The 13428-nt window shown below is 39.8% G+C and overlaps 1 protein-coding gene across 3 annotated transcripts in view; it reads left to right on the forward strand.

Annotated features, from left to right (window-relative positions):
* The window catches only part of ntrk3b (neurotrophic tyrosine kinase, receptor, type 3b), a 205423-nt gene that overhangs the window by 142225 nt on the left and 49770 nt on the right, over window positions 1-13428 (forward strand). The gene's annotated exons all lie outside the window — the stretch shown is intronic.

Raw genomic sequence — 13428 nt, forward strand, 5'->3', positions numbered from 1 at the left:
ACTGTACTAGTTAAATAAGGACAGGGCGCTAGATAGATGTAGCTACTGTACTAGTTAAATAAGGACAGGGCGCTAGATAGATGTAGCTACTGTACTAGTTAAATAAGGACAGGGCGCTAGATAGATGTAGCTACTGTACTAGTTAAATAAGGACAGGGCGCTAGATAGATGTAGCTACTGTACTAGTTAAATAAGGACAGGGCGCTAGATAGATGTAGCTACTGTACTAGTTAAATGAGGACAGGGCGCTAGATAGATGTAGCTACTGTACTAGTTAAATGAGGGGAGGGTCTCTAGATAGATGTAGCTACTGTACTAGTTAAATAAGGAGAGGGTCTCTAGAGATATGTGTAGCTACAGTACTAGATAAATGAGCAGAGGCTCACTGTATTTACATCTAGCTACAGTACTAGTTAAATAATATAGCATGACAGCCTGGAAGTCAGGGAGTCTCAGCCAACAAGTGTATAAAAGACTAGGATGTATAAGAGAGCTTGCACCAATAATAAAATACAATGCTTCTTAATAGACTGAGTCCAGAGTTTTCAAAAGAGACGCTGAAGCATGAACATATAGTAAACCACCAGCCTAGCACTGACATAAGTGTCTTGCATTATTAAATGTCTTGCTAAGATGACAGACATGATATATTTCAATAAAGTAGATTAATTAGATTTTTCACTTTTTTAATTAATTCAGAAAGGTGGGTTTAAAAAGACAGGTTATTATCCAACTAAATGCCAAGGTATTTGTAAGAATTAACATGTTCTATGACAGAATTATTCAGAGGGGTAATTTTAAAATTATACTAACCTAGATTTTGGGACCATATTCTTTGTTTTGTTTGTTTGTTTTGCATTTATCACCAACCAAGGATCTTTAAGGGAATTCTGTATACGTAGGAAAAGCAGACTGCAGGTGCATAAATGCTTGTGCAAGAGATGGAGTAGCCGCAGACAGTCCTAGAAGTGAAAATTGCAGTTTCTCACAGTTGTAGATGCAATTTATGTAGTGGACAGGTCAATGAACAGAGCTACAAAACTTGATTTGTCATCCAGGACTTGGCCATATCTCTTACAATCAATGTAGCTGCTATAGTAGTTATATGCCTTGGTCTAAAACCAGACTGATCTCTGTTCATAATGCAATAAAAACTTTATATTTTCTGATGATTTTAGCAAGGAATGAAAGTTTTGATATTGGACAATAATTGTCAAGGTAATTTGTATATCCAACCTTATTGAGTGGCAACGGTTTGGTGGTTTTCCATATGGTGCTGCAATAACCAGTAGACCAGGGTCAACTTTGTCAGCCGTAGTGCATTTATTAGTGTTAACAGCCAATAAAGCATCAAGGATCTTTTTTTTCTATGAACTGACGTAGCGAAAAACCTTGGCCATTTACATCAGTGTGTCCCATCATGAATACTTTATAATCATTTATTTCTTTATCAGTCATTGCTCTTACAGTCTCTGGTTGGCATCTGAGATTTATCAGAGATTGTGTGCTGCAAAATAATTGCTATTAAACGCATTTTAATTGTTCCAGAATGTAACATTATCTGTAGTAGTAGGGAAGTGGATGCATTGTTTTTCAGGGTTTTTATGTATTTATGTCTTTACATTGTAGTCAGATTTAGCCCTTCCAAAAAGTCTTATTCAAATGCTTTTAATTGATTTAAAGTCTGACCGTCTGTCTGTTTTTATAGCCTTAGTCCATGACAGATTTCTTTCATAAATAGTCTCAGAAATGTCAGTAGTGAACCAAGAGTTCAATATGTTCCTTGAACTGTATTCTTTTATGTGGGGCATGCTTATGTAAAAACACTATAGAAATGTCCTAACGCTAGCTCGGCTTCTGGCATAACAGGAATGCAGTCGAGTTTACTTTGATAAAGGTCTTTTAAGAATGGTTGTTTAAGAAAGCTTTTCACTGAACATATATTGTAGTGATAATGCAATTATCACTTAGTGATCAGTTGTGTTAGATTTAGTTATCAGTTGTGTTGTGATTTGACTCAACTCAAATCTCTGAATTATTTAATTCCTGGTCTATGTTACCTCCCTGAATTGCCACATCAGGAGTAACTCTCTAGATGCATGTAACTACACTACTAGTTACATAAGGAGAGGGACTACTGATGCATATAGCTACATAACTACAGTACATACAGGAGGGTCTCTAGATACATGTATCTATAGTTCTTGTTACAATATATAAGAAGGTCTCTAGATACATGTAGCTGCATTAGTAGTTAAATAAGGAGAATGTCTCTAGATAGTTGTAGCTACAGTACTAGTTAAATAAGGAGAGGGTCTCTAGATCAGTGTTTCCCAATCCTTGTCCTCGGGACCCAAAGGGGTGCACATTTTTGTTTTTGCCCTAACACTCACACACCTGTTTCAAATGTTGTCCTACCTCTTACACACTTGATTGACATAATCATTAAGTCTTTAATTTGAATACATGTAGCTACTGTACAGTCATTGTTACATTATATAAGGAGAGGCTCTCTAAATACATGTAGCTCCAGTACTAGTTACAGTATATAATGAGAGGGTCTCTAGATACATGTAGCTCCAATACTAGTTACAGTATATAAGAAGGTCTCTAGATACATTTAGCTAAAGTACTAGTTACAATATATAATGAGAAGGCCTCTGGATACATGTAGCTACAGTACTAGTTACAGTATATAAGGAGAAAGTATTTAGATACATGTAGCTACAGTACTAGTTTTCAGTATATAAGGAGAAAGTCTTTAGATACATGTAGCTAATGTACTAGTTACAGTATATAAGGAGAAAGTATTAAGATACATGTAGCTACAGTACTAGATACAGTATATAAGGAGAAGGTCTCTAGATACATGTAGCTACAGTACTAGTTGCAATATATAATGAGAGGTTCTCTAGATACATGCAGCTACAGTAGTAGTTACAGTACATTGGGAGAGGTGTTGTTTTTATTCTTTTTAAAGGTAAGGTTTCGGATGTTGTTGGAAAATAGACTGAAGCTCTGGATTGTCACTTTAATCACTATGCTCTGGTTGATGACTGGAACAAATTGCAATAGACCCTTCAGGTTGTCACTCACCACACATCACTTCTTTCAAAATAAGATAAGATTCTGCTATCTGATGAATGAACCTACTTATTCCAGCAAATCGTTGTGTTTGTGTCTCGCTGCACTGTACATTTCTTTTTTGTTGTTCTTTCCCTTGTTACACTTATTTGTCAGCGAGTGGTTGTGTTCAGCCAGGGAGTCGTTGGATAAAATTGGTAATCTGCCTGATGCTCTTCCAAACGGACGACACGTCATGGATGGAGAGCTACTTCTCCAGCCTGTTTTTAAATGTATGTTTGGCTGACCAGGATTACTAATGTAGGCTTCTTCTTGGATTCCTGATTCAGGGATCTGCACCTGCCCTTGATTTCATCCACTTTGGCAAAGCAAAGAGTGCAGAATTATATCATGTGTTTTAATAATACCATAAACATGTTCCAGAATTATATCATTTATTTAATAATACTGTAAACATGGTTCAACATTACCTTACGTCCATAATAATATACTGTAAACATGCTCCGGAATTATATCATGTATTTAATAATACCATAAACATGTTCCAGAATTATATCATTTATTTAATAATACTGTAAACATGGTTCAACATTATCTTACGTCCATAATAATATACTGTAAACATGCTCTGGAATTATATCATGTATTTAATAATACCATAAAAAAGTTCCAGAATTATATTATGTATTTAATAATACTGTAGTAAATGTGATCCAACATTATCTTACTGTATGTCCTTAATAATACTGTAAACATGCTCAAGAATTATATTGTGTATTTAATAATAATGTAAACATGTTCCAGAATTATATAATGTATTTAATAATACTGTAAACATGGTCCATCATTATATTGTGTTCTTAATAATACTGTAAACATAGTCCAACATTATATTGCATCCTTAATAATTCTGTAAACATGGTCCAACATTATATTATATCCATAATACTGTAAACATGGTCCAACATTATATTATATTCTTAACAATATTGAAAACATCCCAGATTATATTATGTCCTTTATAATACTGTAAACAATACTATCACAGAGTGCTAGCTAACTAGCTTACGTAGGGGTCTCAAATTACACATTCTTCAATGCACAATGCATCATGTCTGAGCTTTTCTCTCAATCCCCCCATTCCCCCACGGCTCAAATTGCTCCCTCATGGAGGACCAGTGGCATCAGCGTGAATCCACCCACCCTGCAGCCACTGAGTAACTGCAGCAAGGATGCACACAATCAGTAGGTCATTTTGTGCCTGGGCTGAATGTGACACGTCTCTTGCAGCTTGATTTACTTCCTTTGTCTCAGCGGCGCTCTGGGTTTCGTTCATTCTGAGTCTGTGTTGATTAGTGACGAGACCTGAAATATGACGCGTGGCGTCTCATTCTAAGACTCAAATGCCACACTAGCGCCAATGTAGTGCTCTACGTTTGACCAAATGTAGGGGGTAGAGTGTGGTTTGGGATGTAGGCTGATTATCACGCTTTCTTCACTCAGCCCTGTATGGTAAGCACTGACGTGAACATATCAATGAGACACTCAGTGTATAGTTCTCCCTCTCTCAAGGGGACGGTTTCCTTACCCCAGTAATACAGCCGTGAGAATGAATCAAATCAAATATGTTTTGTTTAGTTTTTTTGTCTGGGGGTATTTTGTGAGCTCTCCTGTGAATTTGTTTTCAATATGGTGCAGTGTTTCCTAACAGGAGGTATGATGTGGTACAGCTAGCTGGGTCTGTGCGTAGCCTGCCTCCCAAATGGCCATCTATGCCCTCACAAAAGGGACTTCAAAGTGATGAAAGGGACATCCCCTGCCCATGTTGAAGGTACAAGTATGGTATAAAGGGGAACAATGTTCGATTTGGGATCCCAGCTGGACCTCAGGAACATGAGCCTTAACAAAGGAACAGATAGAGATGGAATAAAATCACTGGCTGTCATTTCCATCGCCCTGAAACGTGGGTATAAAATGGCCTGCAGCTTCTACTGGGAGCTCGAGGGAACGTGATCCCATATCAGCCTGGGTGTAGCGGTCAACATGGTTGGACATTGGGTGGCCAAATAAATCAACTAGCTGTTATAGTTTATTTCAGAAATGATCTCCTTGTGTTTTCTGTGTGTGCTTGCATCCTAAATTGCCTCATGTCCTCTATTTAGTTCACTACTTTTACTTCACATCCAGTGTGGTATGCACTCCTCTGTTCAAAATGTAGGGGATGAAGTAGGTGATGCAGTGTCACTGTGCCTATGCTTCTTATTGCTGGTTTTTGGGGCTTTGGATTGATTACCCGAACGCTTGATTGTTTGTTCAATTGATAATTTCTGTGCTTGACTAGTTGATTAATTAATTTCATGATTCATTTATGTATTGATTATAGACAGTTCCATTTGGTACATACACTATGTGGTTCCAGTCCGGCATTGTTTTCTGCTCTGTCTCCCAGTCTCTCTGGGCTTCATCTCTATCGAGATGCACATTAGACAACATAGTGGACAAAACAGTAAACAACATAGTGGACAAAACAGTAAACAGCATAGTGGATAAAACAGTAAACAACATAGTGGACAAAACAGTAGACTACATAGTGGACAAAACAGTAGACTACATAGTGGACAAAACAGTAGACTACATAGTGGACAAAACAGTAGACTACATAGTGGACAAAACAGTAGACTACATAGTGGACAAAACAGTAGACTACATAGTGGACAAAACAGTAGACTACATAGTGGACAACGTAGTACATTCAGATAACAAAATATGTAATACTGCATTCAGATACCGTAAGAGAGAACACTGCATTCAGATACCGTAAGAGAGAACACTGCATTCAGATACCGTAAGAGATTACACTGCATTCAGATACCGTGGGAGTTTACACTGCATTCAGATACCGTGGGAGTTTACACTGCATTCAGATACCGTGGGAGTTTACACTGCATTCAGATACCGTGGGAGTTTACACTGCATTCAGATACCGTGGGAGTTTACACTGCATTCAGATACCGTGGGAGTTTACACTGCATTCAGATACCGTGGGAGTTTACACTGCATTCAGATACCGTGGGAGTTTACACTGCATTCAGATACCGTGGGAGTTTACACTGCATTCAGATACCGTGGGAGTTAACCCTTCATTCAGACACCACCGTAGTTAACACTGCATTCTGATATCATAGGAGCTGACACTTCATTCAGATATTTGATGAGTTAAAACTGCACAATTCACAATTTTCAGAGACTCACAATCATAGACACAGTTGCCTGAGTTTTTGGAGATAACTGAAGCTATTGTGCATGCCTTTTTGTTTATCTATTCATAGTTTTCCAAGGCAAGTCCTGAATATAAAGTGGTGACTGAGAATGACTATTACTTTCTAGCAGACGTTCTACCAAACCTATGATTATGATAAGCTCTGCCCCAATGTTCACGGAAAATTACCATTCCTATGTTCTACACTGTCTCACACACACAAGAAAAGCAATTCCCATGTTTGTAATCCCCTAACTTTAAACTTTATCTTAACCCTTACCTACACTTAATCTAAATAACCTAAGCTTTAGGCTTTAACTTTAACATAGCCTTAACGCCAAACACAAACCTTACCCCGAATAACAAAACCTAAAACTAACCCCATTTCAACACCAAACCCTAAGTTAAACCCTAAACCTCAACCATAAACTGGAAATACTCTTGTGGAAACTGGCTAAAACACCTTTGTGGGGACTTATGGTACCCTCATGTATAACAAAACCAAAACACTGACACACACTCAGGCAGACATGAAGAAATAGAGACAGACGCCAGTATGAGCTTTGCTTCTGGAATCAAACTGGAAAGTTGAGTTGACTGATTGGGAGTTCCTTGCTAGTTGTCTCTCATAGGCTTCAAAACGGCTGATGTTTTGGATAGTTGGACGAGGACATTGGCTGAACAGCGTACAGTCTGAGTTTGAAGAGGTCATGTGACATTGGCTGAACGGCGTACAGTCTGAGTTTGAAGAGGTCATGTGATATTGGCTGAACGGCGTACAGTCTGAATTTGAAGATTGCCTGTGATGTTGGCTGAGCAGTGTGCAGTCTGAGTTTGAAGATGGCCTGTGACGTTGGCTGAACAGCATACAATCCCTCCCTCCCCTCTGCAATATTCTCTGATCACAGGGGTTTGGAGATATAAGTGGCAACCCATCTGAAGTGGAACGCTAACTGGCTGGTAATCATGGATGGATGGAGAGGAATGCAGAACGGTTGATGCTGATTCTGGGAAGGCATCCCAAACACCTCATTTCTTAGTGCACTACTTTAGACCATTTCCCTCTGTGTCCATGTATGGGCGATAGGAAGCCATTTGGGACATAGAAGATGTGCCTCAGATTCAGGATCTGAAGCAGAACAAAACCGTTACCTGGCTTCATTGGACATAGAAGGGGGCATCTTAAACATTCATCTCTTACTTCTAGAGTCCTTCCTTGTTATCCTTGGAATCTCTGTGCTTTCTGTGGTATCTCTTTTCATTCTGAGGTAACTCTGTTCCTTCTGAGGTGTCTCTGTTCTTTCTGAGGTGTCTCTGTTCTTTCTGAGGTGTCTCTGTTCTTTCTGTGGTGTCTCTGTTCTTTCTGTGGTGTCTCTGTTCTTTCTGTGGTGTCTCTGTTCTTTCTGGGGTGTCTCTGTTCTTTCTGGGGTATCTCTGTTCTTTCTGGGGTATCTCTGTTCTTTCTGGGGTATCTCTGTTCTTTCTGGGGTATCTCTGTTCTTTCTGGGGTATCTCTGTTCCTTCTGTGGTATCTCTGTTCCTTCTGTGGTATCTATTTTCTTTTTGTTCTTTCTGTGGTATCTCTGTTCATTCTGTCGTATCTCTGTTCATTCTAAAGGATCATTCTGAGTAAGTTGCATGTCTGTTTCTTAGTGTTTATTGTGCATATCCTCCAGTTAATGTAATTCCTAATTAACAGCTTTTGAACAGAATCAGTGGGATAATTAGCATGTGAGGTTGTAATAGAAGCAATCAAGCTTCTCACTATTTATTCCTGACCAGAGGGGAAATCTACAGCACATTACTGCTGACTCACATTCTTAATGTCATTAGTGAAGCAATGAACAAAGGACTAGAAGGTGTATGTGTGTTTCTTTTTATGTGTGGCTACCTGGCCCAGTACCCAGGATATAGGGTACCAGAACCAGTACCCAGGATATAGGGTATCTGACCCAGCACCCAGGACATACGGTACCTGACCCAGCACCCAGGATATAGGGTACCTGACCCAGCACCCAGGATATAGGGTACCTGACCCAGCACCCAGGATATAGGGTACCTGACCCAGCACCCAGGATATAGGGTACCTGACCCAGCACCCAGGATATAGGGTACCTGACCCAGCACCCAGGATATAGGGTACCTGACCCAGCACCCAGGATATAGGGTACCTGACCCAGCAACCAGGAAATAGGGTACCTGCCCCTGCACCCAGGATATAGGGTACCTGACCCAGCAAGCAGGATGTAGGGTACCTGACCCAACACCTTTTAAGTCTGAAGTAGTGCACTGAAAAGGCTGCAGTTTGGGATGCAAACCAAGAGATATTATGATGTTGATATGCAGTTTCATATCCCAACAAAAGCACCTTCTGAAATGTTGAAGATTGCTTTCAGAGATTATAAGGATGTTTTCATCAGACATTTGGGTAATCTGAGAGTGTATCTGAGCCATACTGCTACTAAAATATGGCGCTTGCTACCTTAGATGGTAACACTCGAACTATCGATATTTGTCTATATTAGTGTCAATGTTTATTTTTCTCTATTAGAGTCACGGTGGGTTTGTCCCTGTTAGAGTCACGGTGTGTTTGTCCCTGTTAGAGTCACGGTGGGTTTGTCCCTGTTAGAGTCACGGTGGGTTTGTCCCTGTTAGAGTCACGGTGGGTTTGTCCCTGTTAGAGTCACGGTGGGTTTGTCCCTGTTAGAGTCACTGTGGGTTTGTCCCTGTTAGAGTCACTGTGGGTTTGTCTCTATTAGAGTCATAAGCAACACAATGAGCCACTTAGGGCCCCCGACTCCCAAGAGGCCCCAGACTGCTAATGAGTCCTGGACCACTTGGGGAGAGGGGAACCCAAATAAAATGTTGCTTAGGACCCCCAGTAGGCTAGGGCCGGCACTGATTAGAGACACTGGGTTTGTCTCTACAAGAGTCACTGTTTGTTTGTCGATATTAGAGTCACTGTGGGTTTGTCTCCATTAGAGTCACTGTGGGTTTGTCTCCGTTAGAGTCGCTGTGGGTTTGTCTCCGTCAGAGTCGCTGTGGGTTTGTCTCCGTCAGAGTCGCTGTGGGTTTGTCTCCGTCAGAGTCGCTGTGGGTTTGTCTCCGTCAGAGTCGCTGTGGGTTTGTCTCCGTCAGAGTCGCTGTGGGTTTGTCTCCGTCAGGGTCGCTGTGGGTTTGTCTCCGTCAGAGTCGTTGTGGGTTTGTCTCCGTCAGAGTCGCTGTGGGTTTGTCTCCGTCAGAGTCGCTGTGGGTTTGTCTCCGTCAGAGTCGCTGTGGGTTTGTCTCTATTAAGGTCACTGTAGGTTTGTCTCTATTAAGGTCACTGTGGGTTTGTCTCTATTAGTGTTTATCTGGGTTTTTCTCTGTTAGAGTCACTATATGTTTGTCTCTACTAGTGTCACTTTGAGTTTGCCTGAATTAATGTGACAAACACACAGTGTCAATGTGGGTGGTTGTTTTAGTATTTCTGATTGTGTTCTGTAGTTATGAGATGGATTCATGCGCCTTGTTTTTGCTGCTAATTCTGAGAGTCTCTGTCCCTGTTCCCCCTGCAGCCTCTGGTTAAAAGTAATGAACTGTATGGGGAACAGGGCACTGTGTGAGGCCTTTGATTCAGTGTGAGTCCTGGAGACATCTACCTCCCGGGGGTCTCATTCACTTACATAGTTTCTGGCAGACGATCAGATCGTCTTATATTCTAATTTATGTTAATGTCAAATGGAGACAACAGCAGCACCTTTGGAGATTTTTTGCGCTGTTATACTTCTCCAATATTTCAGATTTCCTTTTACCAATCTTCAAAACGTTGTTTTCGATGGCATGTTTAGTGAACAGATAGCCGGGCTGAGCTATCAAACGGAATCTGAACTGCTGTAATAATCACTCTGAATGAGCCGTAACTCTTAAAAAGCACGTTTCCAAAAAAGTTGGGACATAAAATTTACAGAAAAACAGAATGCAAAAATTTGCTAATAATTTTAACCCTATATTCAATAGAAAATAGTACGAAGACAACATATCACATTTTGAAACTGAAAATGTTTATTGTTCCTTGAAAAATATATGCCTGCTTTGAATTTGATGCCAGCAGCACATTTAAAAAATGCTGGCACGGGGCAACAAAAGACTGGAAAAGTTGTGTAATACAAAAAAAGAAACTAGTGGAACATCTCACAAATAATTATGTCAATTGGCAACAGGTCAATAATGATTTCATCATTATTGGTACATAATATAATTAAAAGATTCAGGGAATCTAGAGAAATCTCTGTAAGGGACATGGCCGAAAACCAATATTGGATGGCCGTGATCTTCGGGCTCAGGAACTCTTCCAAAATTCAATTTCTGTGAACGCATTATATTGTTGCATCCATAATTGCAAGTTAAAACTCGACCATGCTCTACCAAGAAAACAGATATAAACAACATCCAGAAATTCTGTCGTGTTCTCTCATTTTAAATGGACTGAGGCGAAGTGGAAAACTATCCTGTGGTCTGATTAATCAAAATGTGAAATGTATTTTGGGAATCATGGAGAAATCAAGGGACCATCCAGTTTGTTATCAGTGCACAGTTCAAAAGCCAACATCCTTGATGGTATGGGGGTGCATTAGTGCACAATGGCATGTTAATGTTAATGTTAAATAATATATACAGATTTTGGAGCAACATATGCTGCCATAAATAAGAGAGGCCTTTTTCAGAGAAGGCCTTTCTTATTTCAGCAGGACAATGCCAGACCACATTCTGCACATATTACAGCAGGATGGCTTTGTATTCAAAGAGTCTGGGTGCTAAACTGGCCTGCCTGCTGTCCAGACCTGTCACCCATTGAAAACATTTGGCACATTGTGAAACAAAAAATACAACAAAGGAGACCTCGAACTGTTGGGCTGCTGATATACTATATCAAGAAAGAATGGGAAAACATTTCACTTTAAGGTCTCCTCAGTTCCCAAATGCTTTCAAAGTGTTGTTAAAAAAAGAGGAGATGCAGCCCAGGTCCCAGACATTTCTGAAACCGAAAATGTCTCTGCTTCAACATTTGATATGTTGTCTTTGTACTATTTTCAATTAAATATAGGGTTTAAATGATTTGAACATCATTGCATGATGTTTTTACAGTATTAGAATGTTATCGCGGTGTCACAACTCTTTTGGAAATGGGGTTGTATGTTTACCCGCTTGGACGTGTGGGTGCCGCCCTTAACGATACACCCTTAAAGATACACCCTTAATGATACACCCTTAAAGATACACCCTTATCGATACATTTGTATTTCAAATCAAACCATTTTCCCTATGAAGGGCACCTGATATGATCGGTCTCTGGTCAAAAGCAGTGTGCTATATAGGAAATACATGACTACAATTTGACCGGACTGATCTTGATGATTATTCACTTGGTACCAGAATGGTACCAGAAGAATACAGTGGATATAAAAAGTCTACACACACCTGGGAATATGCCAGGTTTTTGTGATGTAAAAGAATGAGACAAAGATAAATCATGTCAGAACTTTTTCCACTTTTAATGTGACCTATAATGTGAACAATTCAATTGAAAAACAAACTGAAATCTTCAAGGGGGAAAAATGAAAAATATAAACCTTACAATAACCTGGTTGCATAAGTGTGCACACATTCTTATAACTGGGGATGTGGCTGTTTTCAGAATAAACCAATCACATTCAAATGCATGTTAAATAGAAGTCATTACACACCTGCCATCATTTGAAGTGACTCCGATTAATCACAAATAAAGTTCAGCTGTTCTTGTAGGATGTTCCTGACATTTTCTCAGTTGCATCTCAGAGCAAAAGCCATGGTCCGCAGAGATGTTTCCAAAGCATCAGAGGGATCTCATTGGTGAAAGATATCAGTCAGGAGAAGGGTACAAAATAATTTCCAAAGCATTAGATATACCATAAAACACAGTGAAGACAGTCATCATCAAGTGGAGGAAAATATGGCACAACAGAGACCAAGAACTGGACGTCCCTCCAAAATTGATTAAAAGACAAGAAGAAAACTGGTCAGGGAGGCTTCCAAAAGGCCTACAGCAACATTAAAGGAACTGCAGGAATTTCTGGCAAGTACTGGCTGTGTGCTACATGTGACCACAATCTCATGTATTCTTCATTTGAATGGGCTATTGGGTAGGGTGGCAAGACGGAAGCCTTTTCTAACGAAGAAAAAACATCCAAGCCCGGCTGAAGTTTGCAAAACAATAAGTCCCCCAAAAGCACATGTGTTATGAAAATGTGTTATGGTCTCATGAAACCAAGGTTGAACTTTTTGGCCATAATTTAAAAAAGAATTGCTGCAAAAACAACACTGCACATCACCCAAAGAACACCATACCCACAGTGAAACATGGTGGTGGCGGCATCATGCTTTGGGGTTGTTTTGCTTCAGCTGGAACTGGGGCCTTAGTCAGGGTGGAGGGAAATATGAACAGTTCCAAATTCCAGGCAATTTTGCCTTTAGAAAGCTGAAGATGAAGTGGAAGTTCACCTTTCAGCACGACAACGACCCAAAGCACACAGCCAAATCCACAAAAGCATGGCTTCACCAGAAGAAGATTAACGTTTTGGAATGGCCCAGCCAGAGCCCAGACCTGAATCCAATTGAACATCTGTGTGGTTATCTGAAGAGGGCTGTGCACAGGTGATGTCCATGCAATCTGACATATTTGGAGCGCTTTTGCAAAGAAGAATGGTCAAATATTACAATGTCAAGATGTGCCATGCTAATAGACTCCTACCCAAAAAGACTGAATACACTATTAAATTCAAAAGGTGCTTCAACAAAGTATTAGTTTAAGGGTGTGCACACTTATGCAACCAGGTGATTGTATGGTTTATTTGTATACATTTTTCCAAAGATTTCAGTTTGTTTTTCAATTGAATTGTTCACATTATAGGTCACATTAAAAGTGGACATGATTTATCTTTTTCTCATTGTTTTACATCACAGGAACCTGGCATTTTAACAGGGGTGTGTAGACGTTTTATATCCACTATATATTTTGTGGGTAAATATCCTCCATCATCATCCTGTCAACTCCCCTGAATTAGACG

Source organism: Esox lucius, chromosome 17 (assembly GCF_011004845.1).
Source record: "Esox lucius isolate fEsoLuc1 chromosome 17, fEsoLuc1.pri, whole genome shotgun sequence".
NCBI classification, from domain to species: domain Eukaryota; kingdom Metazoa; phylum Chordata; class Actinopteri; order Esociformes; family Esocidae; genus Esox; species Esox lucius.